The 13,483-nt window shown below is 40.4% G+C and overlaps 1 long non-coding RNA gene across 1 annotated transcript in view; it reads left to right on the top strand.

Annotated features, from left to right (window-relative positions):
* Positions 1-13,483, top strand: part of LOC310881061 — a 183,160-nt gene that overhangs the window by 93,219 nt on the left and 76,458 nt on the right. Inside the window, exon 2 of the long non-coding RNA XR_014572098.1 lies at positions 9,489-9,566. This is a non-coding gene — a long non-coding RNA (uncharacterized lncRNA). The remainder of the gene's footprint in view (positions 1-9,488; positions 9,567-13,483) is intronic.

Genomic DNA, 13,483 nt, shown 5'->3' on the forward strand with positions numbered 1-13,483 from the left:
CAGTCGACAAAGATCAGCAGTCAGCTGGTGCATGACAACAAACAAGAGCAGGAATTCCAGAGAGCAGCAGGTAGAGACAGTGCAAATATTTGTGTTTCTCATCTTTGCAGAGGTCACAAATTTGGGTTGCAGAATGTTAATTAGACACCTGCTTTGCTTTGTCTGAAGACAAAGGGGAAAAAAAAGGCTAGCTTTCTCGTGTGTCATTTTTTGACAGCTTGAAGTAGCGTCATATTTTTTTTGGTGGACAACACTATCATTACCTGCAGTTAAAATGTTTTTGTGGCATTCATTCCTAGACAGTGACAGTCTAAAAATCAAACCCATTTGGGAATACAATTAATACTTGGAAGGAGGAAGAGTCTGAGATGTATAATTTAACTAAGTGACAATGAAAGGTCTGACATAATCAGACAACTATTTTAAGAGTTTGAGCAGCAAGCAAGGAATAATTACTCAGGATGGATTGAGGGATAAAATTAGGAAAGGTCAGACTATAAAATGGTCTCTAAAAGGAGATTGCAGGAGACACTTTAGAAACAAGAGCGGTAGAATTTTACTGTAAGTACTTAAAAAATGGGTACCACTAACCTAATAAATAGTGATTTTGCATCTAACATTTGTAATTCATGAGTGTTGGGGAGCTTGGGGTACCTGAGTGGTTTTCCACTAGAGCAGCTGAATGGCTTCAGCTCAGGTGCACACCGTGCACTAAAAGCTGTATAACAGTTGGTTTTTGGAGATGAAGATTACCTCCTACTCTGGAGCAGAGGAATGGATAAGAGAAGGTTACAAGGGAGCATGGATGCCCAGGCTTCTGAGGCAGGGTCTAGGGTGAAAAGCATGAGTTGTACCAAAAGGGATGGGAATGGGAGTGGTGGTGATGTGGCAGTGGAAAAAAAGGCAGCATCTGGAGGCATGCAGGGAAGAGGCAGTCTCAGAGCGAGGTCAGTGCAGATGCGTCCTTTAAACAGAAGCAAATGGAAGTCTTTGGGGAGGCTGGGGAGGTCCGTCAGTTGGAGAATGGGGGAAGAAAATGAGAGATTGCTTCTTAAGGCAGCAGAGGGAATGGCAGGCACAAAAGCCTAGTGCTGGGACTGTGCCTGGATAGAGTTGAGAAGCTCCGTGCTTCAGTTGTTTTTCACATCATCCAATGATTTTATTCATGTGTTTTTGGGAATTGAAAATTTCCTTTCATCTGCAGTCTGCAATTTCTCATTGGCTATTCAACATATGTTTCTTTTTGGGAAAAAATAGTGACATTTCCGTTGGCATGAAGTGCTACCAGAGGAGTTGCATGAATTTGCATGAGCCACTTTTTATTTGTCAAGTGCTTGAAGATGCTTCTGTGTTTTTAAAATATAAAATTCTCACTGAGAGAAAGTATGTGTCTGGGTGTAACCCAAGAGCCTGATTCTCTTCACGTTCACCTCAGTTTCATACCAAGGCAATGCTGTAGACTTGTCTGAGTAGGGGCAGTCTGAAACTCAATATCTCCTCCGTTTGTGATAGGAACTGTGTAACAGTAATAATTCATGTTCATAGCTTAAAGAAAACAAACAAAAAAAGCCCAACACACCACCACAAACTTGTTTGGATAATAAAATGTTCAGTAATGAAGTAATCATAGATCGGTGGGATCACCTGAGGGTTTTTATATATCTGTCTCTCTTCCTAATATGTTTTCCTCTTTGCCTAACCATCCATTCATGCTGTTTCTCCTCTGCAGAAACACAACACAACGCTTCTGCTGACTGGACAGAGGGTCAGATCAATACAGGGCAAATTCCTGTTAATGAGATTTTGATTCTTTGACATTTCAGTCAATGTTTACTTGAAACACATGGTGGGAGTCTGATGTTAGCAATCCGGTTCTCAATCGTTTCTGAAGTAGGCAATCAGAGATACTGGTGTCTTTTATTTATTTATTTATTTATTTATTTTAAATGGAGGTCATAAATTTGTGTTGCTTAGTGTTAATTAGCTCCTTAATATGCCATTGGTCTGCATACCATTGAAAGCTTACTTTCGTGTTGGTGCTAGCTTTTAGAAAGAAAGTTTCAGTTTATTTTACTAGACAACCCCCATGTCTCTTAATTAGTAACTTCCCCTAATTTAATTCCATGGCAGTGACTATATGACAGATGAACTAGTCTTTTGTGTGCACGCGATGCAAACAGCATTTTTATTAAACATCAGAGGTGCACAACCAAGCAACACATCCATCAGTTACGTTTCTATTTGCTGTGTTTTGCCAACATCTAATTTCTGGGGGATTGCACTTTTCTGTTACCAAAAATGCATCTCAAAGGTGAAATCTCTCATTTCATGAGAGAGGATGAGGTAGCTATTTTGATGTTAAAACATTACTTCTTGTAGAGTCTGGGCTGTCCTTTGCCATTAACATGTAACCTGGGTCACTTTATGTCCAAATCCTGCTGTATGCAGGACAACGGAGATCATCAAATGACAAGTCTCTTCTTTTTTGACCAGGCTTGCCTCTATTTAAGTGGAGTAATGAGAGAACAGACAGCAGAAGAGCCAGGAACAGGTAGTAATGGTTGGTGTGTGCCCAGTTAGATAATGTTTTATCTCAGAGAGGGCTGGAATGCCACGAGACATCGAGTGAGGACATACACAATACAGATCACTGGCAGGTTGTAGAGGTATTTGCTGTGATATCAAAGATAGATGATATCTTCTGCACTGGTGGTTGCATTTTGAGAATTTCTTTCAAAAACTGTTTATAGGTACATATCCTAAGGAGAGTATCTCTTTTGGATCCAGAGTGTGTAAAGTAACTTAAACATATAATACTGTGTAGTGCTAGCGCTTCCCTAAGATGCTGAACTCTAAGTGTGAGTTTTAATCCTGACAGTCTGAAATAGAGTCTAAATGGTTAAAACCGGAGTACCTGACTTGTATTGACTGTGTCCTGCATTAGATCTCATTTGACAGTCTCCAGCTGTGGGAACTAGGACTGCTGCTGTGATCTCCCTGTTAAACAGGTCATTTTGAGCCATTCATTATAGCTCACCACTTCCTGCAAGTATAAGGAGTTTTTCAGGTATCAAGCAATGTATATTCTGTAGAGCTACTGCAATCCTTCATTTGAGAGGGGCTTGTCACATCAGCCTGGCCGTGAAAGGCCTCTCCTTAAATGTTTTATTTTAAAATAAAGTGTAGCTCAAGGCCTGGTATGATAACTTCCAGTTAGTTAAAAAAGAACCTGCTGGAGGGCAGCATTTTGAGAACAGACAAACCAGCATTTGGAAATTCGGCCAGACAGAGGTCTACAAAAGGTCGCTCAGAGATGCAAGGAGAGAGTTGTTCCAGATGCTCCCTCTGTGCTCTGTCTCTGAATTTTCTTGACTCTGGGGACCCTCTGCATAAAAGAATGAAAAGAGCCAGGTTCTAGGAACGGGCTGACCCTCTGGCCAATGCAGATCGGTCAGGCAGCTGCAAAGCAGCGGTCAGAATACAGTCCCGTTAAACGTGATGAATTATAGCTTCTCTTTCTGAAGAGGGAAAAAAATCCAAATCTACTGAAATTGAAACATAATAAAATAAAATTCCTCTAATGCAGGGTAATCATGTGAATTTGCCTTACACATTGTGATTTACAGGGCCTTAAATGTACTTCCAATTTCTGTCCCTTTTATTCTGTGCAGTCTTGGAAAACTGATCGGTTGAACTTGGCTTTGAGAATAACACAATGCAGCCAGCCTAGCTCTTCTCCCAGACAGAACCATGCTATTTATTCAGATGAAAATATTTATTAAACTATTCTTGTGCTGGCTTTGCTATCCTTCAGGATAAATAAAAGTTTCCAGTCCAATTAATAGCTAACCAAAAATGAAGAATATTTGTTTGAGATCTTGGTGGATGAAATGAGTCTCAGCAAATACTGCAAATTACTCCAGTAGCATCTTTTCAGAAATATAATACTGAACTGCAATTGTAGTAAATTATCGGCTTTTCTCTACAATGCTTTGATCCTTAGAGCAATTTTTTTTTCTTTTGCTAGTATGCATACCCCCAAAAAAGAAATGTAACAAGATGCTTAAATTGCTGAGTGTTGTGTGTGATATCGATTGGGCTCATTGATGCTGCATTATCTAAGACTAAATTGGCATCAACTTTTTTTCCCTCTGAATCCTGAAGATTTTGTGTTCTTTTTAATTGTTGGAGGAAGGTCAGCACAGAGTGTACCCTCTGGCTTTTAACCTTAGACAGAAACGTCCTAAATGAATAGAAAACTGCACGTCAGTGAAATGAACTCTTGCTGAAAGCAATGTGTAGGCTTCTCATGTTTTGCGTTTGTGATGACACAAGCTTTGACCTTGGCATGTATCTTTTTGAAAGACGAGTCACATTTGTTGCCTTCAGCCTAATAGCAGTGCTGATGGCAGAAACTATGCACTTGCATGAACAGCAGCTCCTGACCTACTGCAATTTGTAGCCCTAGTTGGAGAAACACTTTAATATTGAAGTGCTGTTCTCTTGTAATATCTCAGCATAAGTTTCTCAGCTTCTGTCTTTCTGCAGTCAAAATGGAAGTGGTAAGAGACATGGATGGTTAGGGCTTGATCTGGTAAATTAATTTCTTTGCCCATTTGGCTGAGCCTGGCGTCTGGTAGTTGTAGAGAGCTAACCTTGTGGACTGGACTGTTCCTACAGCCAGAGGGAATTTCTGAGCTCATCCCGTATCTTTTTTTCCAGCTGTGGCAGGCAGGAAACAGGAGTCCTCTGCAATATCTCAGCCTTTGGCCCCAAAGAGCAGCAGTGTGGTGCATGGGTGGAAATGGATGCTGTGGGGCAAGGAGTCCTGTTTATTTCCCCCGAGCATTCAACTCAGCCTCCACGGTGTCCCACAATGCAGATCTGAGTAATGGGAGGAAATACAGGTCAAAGTTTTAACTTATAAACAACTGGCAGGCTGGAGGTGCCAGCACAGGCTGCGGTGGCCTTTGTGTGAGAAGGGCATCGAGCCCAGAGAGGTCCACGTCTCAGTGCCAGCTGATCCTGTGCTGCTGCACTGGTAGGAGATTAATTTCAGCACCTACTTCTGAAATTATTTCAGGGTGTTTGCATCAAATGCTGTGGCTGAATGCAATCAGGTTGAATGCACAGGGAGAGAAGTTTATTTTCCATCTACCTGAGCTTGCCCAAAATTAGGAAAAAAAAAAAACAACAAACCTCAAGCCCATTTCCCTCGGGGTTTTGGCTCGTATTTCTTTGTTGAGACAGGAGATTCATCAGTAGAAGAATAGCTTCCCATCTGTTAGGGATGCAGAAGAAGAGAAATACATTTGGTACTCTGATTCCCCCCACCTAAGTTCTGCTCTCCCTGAGGAGAAACAAATTTGGTTTTCCTTCGAAGCCCAATGAGGGCAAGAAGAAAGTGGAACAGCTGAAAAACTTCTCAGCATTTTAAAGAATATTTGGAGGATAAACAGGCCTGGAGGCATCACAGTGACTTTGAACAAAGCTGGAAGCATTACTGGCCTCTGTTTGCAGAGGTCTGTGTAAACAGTTTCCAGTTGGGTGAATTTAGAGGCTTCCCTGGTTTGATTTGAAATTTCACTTAAATTGTCCCCAGTGTGTCAGGGACACTCTCAGGCAATGGCAGTTGGGAGATTTTTCATGTCACCAATTTGACCATCTGCCTTTGACAATAAAACGTGTGCAGCAGTTGATGAGATGTTGCAAGAAAACACAGAACGTGCTGGGAAAAATGCTGTGAGCAATTCGTGTCTCATTTCTCCCCGAGCCTTCAGCCAGGGAAAGCTGTGGAGCAGATGCAAGCCCAAAAGGAGGGGATTTTGTGCACTAAATAAGTGAAATTGAAATACCAATCTTCAGATGTGAACCAGCTATGAGAAACATTAGATGCTTGCACAATGTTTATGGGAGTCTGTACAAAACCTGTGTGTGAAATCTCTATACAGTAAGCTGAATATAATGCTTTTGTATATGGTTCTTCTGAGTGCTGTTTTGTGAGCAAGAAGATGCTGAGGAGTTTGTGGTTTCTGCCTGTGATTTAGCTTAGGATATCCATGGGTTCCTGGAGACAGCTGATGCTGAGGAGTGCTCTGTATCCGGCAAACCTGGAAAGTGTGTGACTGCCAGCTCTGGCTTGGAGCGAGGGCTGGGGGATGCAGAAAACCCTCTGGCTCCAGCTCTCTGTCCCACCAAAGTGGGCCAGGTCTCTTTTTGTCTCCCTTCTCATTCCTGTTTCTGTGTTTTCCATCGAAAAGCATGCTTCAGCGTGACTGCGCACGGTCTGTCTTCCAGCAGGAGAGGCTGGAGAAGAGATTAGAAAAAGAACCAGGTTCCAATTTCCATTCAAAGATCCCTGATATGGTCCCAAGGGCTCTGCTGTCCATGTGCCAAGCTGTTACTTGTACAAGTGTGTTACTGTTTATGCATGTAATGTGTCCTCTTGGTTGCTAAAAATATGATAGTGTAAAGGGAATGTTTAGTTGTTAATCAAATGCCTTAATGGCAAGAACTGTTTTTTTCAGAGCTGAGCCTTATTCATGCATAGAAAGAATTTCCTTTGATTTACACCGAGCTCCTTTTGTAGGACACATTTCTCTGGTGGTTAGTATGGTTTTGTTAATCTTTTGTTGTGCTGTGTTAAATGCAATTATTTTCTGATGGGCAGAAAACTAAAGAGCAGCATTCTTCAGGAGACCCAGCTGAGGGTGTAAAGAATGACCTCACAGAACCTTCCATTAACAGGAACCTCTGACTGAAGCTGCGCATGGGATGCTTTGCTCATCCTCTGATCTTTCTCCCTGCCATTTTTTTTCCAGCAGCAGCAGCATGCTTCCCTCTTTCTCAGTCACTGAGATGGCCATGCCTGTTTCCCTGGAAATAGCACTGAAGCTGAGGCCCTGCAGATCAGCTCCTGCGTGCTCTGCTCTGAACCATCCGACCCCAGCCAGAATTCACCGTGCCAGATCTTTGGTCTGTTTACTCAGCACACCCGACACCAGGCTCCTGAATTCATAGCTTTGCTGTGTTGAGGTCTGATGTGAGGCATGGCCGTCTTCTTCCCTCTTTTTCTCTTTGAGACCATGTTTAGGAGACCTGGATTTATTTTTGCCGTTCTGCAGAGCTGTAAATATCAAGGGGCTCTACACAGTTATTAGTGTTTTTCTGCCCTGTAGGCTTCAGAAGGTAAGATTTTTTAGCATATGGGAAGATGAGACTATTAGAGAGACTGCTGTGAAGTGTTATGTGAAACACTTTGATTTCTTTTCTTGCAGAGCACATTATGGGTCATGTTGCCCTGAACTGTTCTTCTTACACCCACCTGCTGTCTTGAGCTCATTTCCTTACATTGAGAAAGTACCTGGGAAAGAATTGACTCAGAAAATAGTTCATGGTGATGTAATCCTATAAGAGTTTAGAAAAGTAGGCAAAAGAGATGTTTTAAATGAAATAGTTTGTCATTTTGGGCACTGGAACCTGCACCTGGAGATGTTTTCTCACCGGTAGGGGAGATCTACCTTTTGCCATGCTTATTTACTGTAAGTTTTTCTGAGCTCTTTGAGGAATCTTGGACATAGATGCTAGGATGTGAGGTCACATTTCTACATCAGTTATACTGATGTAGAAATAATATCATATATGTTATATATAACATACATGTTATGCTAGTAACATGTAACATATATGTTATGCTAGGATGCAAGGTCACTCCACATTTATTGTGTGGAGTGAAGTAATGGAGAGCCAGCAAAGGCTGTTTATAAATTGGTTTTCTAAGCACTGTTGGGCTGTTCTAGAATTTGTGCTGTGTATTTCCTAGCATTTCATCCGCACATTTAGCAATCTATACTCAAGATCACTTTTCAGTTTTTCATTGTCAGTTCATGGCCTGCTAGAAGAGTGAATTACTTTTCTACCTGATCATCTGCTTATGCAGGCACAGAAGAGAACTTTTAGATCATGTTTCTGCTCTGTATTGTAAAATCCAGTGTTACTACAGGCAAGAATTTTATTTTAACACAGTATATCTCTCAGATTTCCAGAACAAATCCCATATGTAGCTCTGTTCCTTTCAAGAGAACCCCCTAATAACAGACATCTGGTCTTTTCCTGTATGCATTAATTTTGCTTCAATAGCCAATAAATGTTTGATGTGCACGTAATAATGCAAAGAAAAAGTGACTTTCTGCTGTGTTGTATTTGCTTTCATTAGATATTTCAAAGAGGATGTAATGTTTGTAGTGTTCCCAGATGCTTCATGAAAACAAATACTAATACCTAATTACTGCCTTACAAACACTTTATTCTATGTGGCAATAATTTATAATTGAATAGTATTAATTAGACCAGAGACTCGGTCCTGATCTAAGAGGTATCTGCCTTTCTGATCACATTTTTCCCCCCTTTAGCACATACATCCTTGTCATTTTCATTTTGTAATAGAGACAAAAGAAGTAGAATCTTTGTTAAAAATACATTCTTACTTATGATTTTGTCAAAATTTTACTTGAGTTTCTAGAAAAAGAAAAACAGTGAATGAAGTCAACAAGTTGTCTGGTCCCTTTCTCTACGTTACCATGTGTCATCATGGTAGCTTGAGGACTGGCAGTGGGTTAATGTCCTAACTAAAATCAATTATTTCAGAAAGTGGTATCTGTAATCGAATCAGAAACCGTTCATGGAAAAGAAACCAAGCACCAGACAAAGAGTTCAGACATAGGAAACACTGTATATCAGCACAAATCCAATAAAAGTAAAATCAAACCAACAGTGACATTTTCCTAGTGACAGAGAAATGTGGTACATGCTGCAATGAACTCACTTGCCTGGGGACCCGTGGTGACCATCAGCCTGCAGGCATGATGCATGATGCTGAGTGTTTGACTTGCAAGTGTGCTGCTAGAGATGCTTTTTGCTATTCCTGACTGAAGCCAAAACATTGTTTTAAGAATAATTTACAACAATGTATTCTGGTTGATGCATTTATATCCTGTAGTGTCTTCTTTCCATGAAACTCAGACTGTGCGTTTTATGTAATATAGGACTCATTAAAGCCAAGCATTGTCAGTTAAGAAAGTGTTCTCCTTGCACAAAATAGTAAAATGGGCTTTTGATGCAAGTGAATTCATATATAGACTTGGGTGCTATAAACTGAGCCTTGTATATGCAAACTACTAAAAATTTCATACAAATGCTAGAGAATGTACCATCCAGCTATGTTTGGACTCTAGAGATATTCATATTTAGCTTTCTATGGTGAATATGTTTCTTGACAACCTGGTAAAATACAAGATAATAAAGAGACACAAAATGTAGCTAATGTTCATTGGCAACATATTTCTATGTATGTTATTGTCACAACTGAATTAAATTATATTAAAAAAAAAAGCTTGCTAGTAGGTTTAAATTATTACTTAAATCATGAATTATGTCTGTTAAAAAGTCTAATCAGACTTTTCAGAAAATCTATATTATTCTGTTTTCAGATGGATTGGCTGCAGTGGTAATCAAGAGAAGAAGAAAACCATAATATTGTCCACTTGAAACCTGGGGAAAGAGAAAAGGTAAAAGACCTTTAATTCACTAGTTGCAACTTTTTGGTTGTTTCTTTGGGAAACCATGTCATTACTGATGAATGGATTCTCTGATAATGTTGAATAATCAATTCCTATTTATAATAAACCCACAAGGAAAGAAAATTATTTCTTTTAATCAAAAAGAAAAAATGAGATGGTATAATACAACATTCAAAGAGGCTAGTAAATACTATAGCTGAGTTAAACTACTTGTTATGATTGACAATAATGGCTTTTATTCTTGAGACAAGGCTAACATTACCTTGGCTGAAATGTGTGTTAGGATTATATGGTAGAAAGTTGTTTTATTATTAAAACTTAATTAGGCACGAGAACCATTCATTGGTGAATTTGGATGGCAAATTTTATCCTTGGCGACTTCTGCTTTTTGGGTTTTCCAGTGGGTTTCTGTCCCATGCACTCAGGGAGCAGGTAAGGACCAGATGCGGGTCAGGAATGGGAGTCTGGTGACGCACTGGGCTCTCCTCAGGGACATTCTGGGTTTTACGATCACCTGCTTATGTGTTACCTTTTTGGTTACTTGTTTGTGCTGTGGTAGTCATTGGACTCTTTGTTGCTGAGGTCTTGGTTTTTCTAGGTGTGTTTTGGAAACCTGGGATCCTTATAAATTTATTTAAGATGGATTGAAAAGCAAGGAAAGAAGAAATAGAAAATATTATTTAGAGGCAATATTCTTAGCTGGTGATGCCATTCCTAACCCAGCTAACGATGGAGTTACACTGTCCTTAGGTTTCTGCCATATGTTGCTCCTGTCTTTTGCTCATACATCTGCAAACTTAGCAAATAGCCCAGAAATTTCAGTGGAAGCTGTAACAACCCTGTAGTGCTTCTTAGACCGGTTCAAGGCTTCTCAGCAGAGCAGACAAAATTGTATTTTCTGATCCAAGCCTGAGGGCTGGAAGCACAAGCGAGACAGAGGATGGTTCAGGGGGGAGGTCTGAAAAACTGGGTCACTGACTCACGCTCCCTGGGGAGGCTGGAGGGAGCCGGGAGGCTGTGACTGCTCTCCAGCCTCGGAGAAACCTGTGTTTGTCCACTTTGTTTGGGCCAGGAGCTGCCCTTTTGTAAGTAGGTGAAAACTATCTGTCCACCGTTAAAGTTCAGTCTTGGTTGCTATTGTCTTGGGGTGACTGAAGCCAGGCAGCTTCTGTAGAGATGCTAGTCTTTTCCCATTTTTTAGCAGCTGTCTCTGGTGTTTTGTTGTGTGTGCCCAGTCTCTGAATTGTTCCACCATTCTCTGTTTTCAGCCTTTTTGAGTTGAAGCATCTTTTCTTCATAGTATTTATTGTCTTGCTGAGACAGGGAACATCCCTTAAGAGGTTTAGGATGCCAGACGTACATGATGGCAAATCTTCCTGCTGCTGTGGAATGTTAGCAGTGCAGTGGTGGATGCTGGCTGATATGTAGTGTTGCTGCCCACAGCCAGGAAAAAGAGCATCCAAAAGGTAACAAAAATGTTCTTCTTTTCTCAAGTGGACTTCCTGAAGGTCTGAAAATGATCACTTTTTTATGTTCCTTCTCTATTGGACATGTACTCTTCCCAGGGCTTGCATTCAAATTTTAAGTCTTGCAACATACTTATAGGTGAAAATGATTATTTTCATACCTTCTATCTCTGAGCAGGTGAATATGTTAGCCCCTTTAGGAATATTTTACATATTTTTCTCTTTCTGAATCATGTTTGTAATGCACTTCAATGAGCAAGGTTTCCCAGTGTTAGCTGCATAGGGATTTATGCAGAATTTAAGATTTAAAAGTATTTATTTTTTTTAGCATCCTCTTGTTGCTCTCATGGCTTGATATGTAATGGCTCACAAAGGAGACCAGGTGCAAAGTGTCCATAGACAGCAGGTGGAGTTTGGGCTCTCAAATCCACAGGGAAATGTTCTGTTATCCCCTGTTAGCATAAGAAGTTTCATGGCTGATATAAAGTAACACAAGGGTTCAGATGACAATCAGATTCACATATGCTGTTTCTAGAAAGACAAATTGCAAAGGACTCTTGAAGATGCTAAACTTGCGCTGTAGTTGCCTATAACGTGATTTTGAAACTGGAGCGAAGAGAATAGCAGAGCGAGCTATTAAAATTCAGTTTTACAACCGGCAGAAAAGGTAGCGTGAGCTGACTTCCACTGGCATTTGCTTCTGCTCTCTTTTGTTCTTGTTTTGCTTAATTAAAGAGCACAAATCTAACCTGAAAATGTCTGTACAAGTACAGCATACCTCTATTTCCAGGGTTTATCTGCAGTAATGTTAAGATAGAAGATTTTTTCTTTATTATTATCTTTTTTGCAGGCAACTTTTATCTAATAAATATAATGAAGGCAGCGAGGCAGCTGTGTGTTTCAGTTTTCAGATGGTGCCGGGCATGATTAACATAGAAGCAGGCAGTAAGGATTAAACGACAAACTCAAATCACTTTCAGGCTCTTCCTCAGGGCACTGTTTATTAATTCAAACAGCAACAAAAAAAAAGAAACTCACAAGGCAACACAAAATGAAGCATCATTCCTCAACCAACACAGCTGCTGGCTGCCTCCCTCGCTTGCCTGGGACTGGTTCCAGGAGTCACCTTCCCCTGCTAACCCTGGCAAAGTAGGAAAAAGCTGGCTCCCTGCACAAGATGGGCTGGAAGAAGGGTCACTGGGTTTTGTAAAAGTCAGGCCATGTTACGTATACAGTTAATACGAGGGTTTGTGGAAGGTGGGGATTCAGGGTTGGGTGCTCAGGAACACACCCTGCATTGCTCTTAGGGGCAGGTGTCTTACTGTTGACCCTTGAAGCAACGTAAGACAGCTCCTCTCTGAGCTTAGGCAGTAATCTATATCTTAGAGGCAAGGCCATGTGGGTGACTCCTTGAATTTCCTTTTACATGGTGTTGTTGTTTCTGTATCAAATCTTCTGCATTCTGTAGATGAATATCATGAATTTGGTCAGTGAACGTTAATCATGACTGTGTCCCTTTAACAAATGTAATGATATATAACTAGGCCCACAGTAAGTAATTACTTGGACTCTCTTACTAATTAATTAGCTGAGGATGTTTATGGTCTGTTCAGCACAAGAACAACTGGCATTATCCATTAAAAAAAAAGAGCATTTGCAGAAACGTTCCCAGTGTAAAGTGTGTTATCTTAATGCTTCATTTCAAGAACAAATGTTAATACATTTTTTTTTCTGTTGAAATAACTTAATTCCAGCCCCTCTGGTTCATAGACAAGTCATTCATTTACTCCAAGTAAATATTCCAAAGTCTTCCATTATGAAATCGTAGAAATTAGAGGTGAAAATGATGTGTTTATTCCTGCAGCCCAGTCCTTTTCCCTCACAGAGTTGGTTCTCCTAGAATACATGCTGATTTTTGATACTACAGAATAGCCTCCCCCGGGAGTTACACAAATTGTGTTAAATTCCGACATTACTGAAATCAGAACTTCTGTTTTTATTGAGTGATGATTTCATATAACAGATATCAACTCTGCTGTTAAGTATGGCAAGCAGAAGAACTGGAAATTCTCCTTACTTTGGCTTAGTGATGCAGTGGGGTGGATGATCAGATCTTCCCAGTGGAAATTCCTCTAGGTGTGGAAAAGCAGTACAATTGTATGTCTGTGTGTCCTGCTGTTGTAACATCCATGGCAATAAGTCGATCCTCTGAGCCACAGAATCTGCTCTCAATATCAGTGCTTAGAAAAAAAAAACAAAACATGTAACATTTACTAGTCATATTTCCTAGATGAACAATGGAATAGAGGATTGCTCAAAAATATTATTACTGATTTCTGTTGGTTTGGCTCTCCCAAAGGCTGGGATGATGAAGGTCTGTGCCTTAACTGAGGCATGAGGCTTCATGAGTTACACTGACCCAAGCTCTCAGGGAAGCAG

This window comes from Anser anser (assembly GCF_964211835.1).
Source record: "Anser anser genome assembly, chromosome: 13".
Taxonomy (NCBI): Eukaryota; Metazoa; Chordata; class Aves; order Anseriformes; family Anatidae; genus Anser; species Anser anser.